Source organism: Orycteropus afer, unplaced genomic scaffold (genome assembly GCF_000298275.1).
Source record: "Orycteropus afer afer isolate SDZICR_OR568_19922 unplaced genomic scaffold, OryAfe1.0 scaffold01137, whole genome shotgun sequence".
Classification (NCBI taxonomy): Eukaryota; Metazoa; Chordata; class Mammalia; order Tubulidentata; family Orycteropodidae; genus Orycteropus; species Orycteropus afer.
The window spans coordinates 9,308-10,419 of NW_006922724.1; positions in this window are offsets into that span (position 1 = coordinate 9,308).

Below are 1,112 nucleotides of genomic sequence, written 5' to 3' on the forward strand. Positions count from 1 at the left end.
GTACTTGCTAAATTGTTGAGGGACAGGTGGTATGTCCTTCAAGTATTGGGAATGACTCCCAGAACAACACTGAAAATCAGAATGACCTAAGAACATTGATATTTCTTCTTTCACTGGGATGGTGGTGGAATCAAAATTCCACTTAAATTATGGGCTCCACAAACATGATGTATTACCTGCAATCCAGGTAGTAAGAATTTTTTGTCATAATTGTTAACTGAAGACCCCATCCCTAAAGCAGCTACTCAGCTGCTCCAACAGATTGCACCATTGAGTTAATTACCATTCTCACCATGGAGAATAACTATATCCAGCTTCCCAGTCACTCAACGAGACTCATCCAAGTTGACATACAAACTTAACGACCATAGGTCCCTCCGACAATACAACCAAAGTAGGTGAGACAAAGTCTGGCCATTCTCACTTCCGAGGAATATTCCGGCTGCACTTCTTCCAGGACAGATTTTTCATTCTTTTGGCAGTACTTGATATTTTCAGTACTCTTTGCCAACATCACAACTCTAAAGCATCAACTCTTCTTCTGTCTTCCTTTTCCATTGTCCAGGTTTTGCATGCATATGAGGGGATTGAAAACACCATGGCTTGGGTTAGACGTACCTTAGTCTTCAAAGAAATATCTTTGCTCTTCAGCACTTTAAATAGGTCTTTTGAGCAGATTTTCCTAGTGCAATATATTGTTTGATTTCTTCAGTGCTTATTCCATTGATGTAGATTATGGATCCAAATAACATGAAATATTTGACAGCTTCAATCTTCTCTACATTTATCATGATACTACTTATGGTTCCAGTTGTGAAGATTTTCATTTTCTTTATGTTGAGGTGTAATCCATACTGTAGTCTAGTATTTAATCTTCATCAGTAAGTGCTTCAAGTCATCTTTACTTTCAGCAAGCAAGGTTGTGTCATCTACATATTGTAGGTTGTTAATGACTCTTCCTCCTATCATAATGCTGTGTTCTTCTCCATATAGTCCAGCTTCTCTGATCATGTGCTCAGCATACAAATTGAAACAGTATGGGGAGGAGATACAACCCTGACACACTCCCTTCCTGATTTAAAACCATACAGTATCCCTTTGTTCTGTCTGAA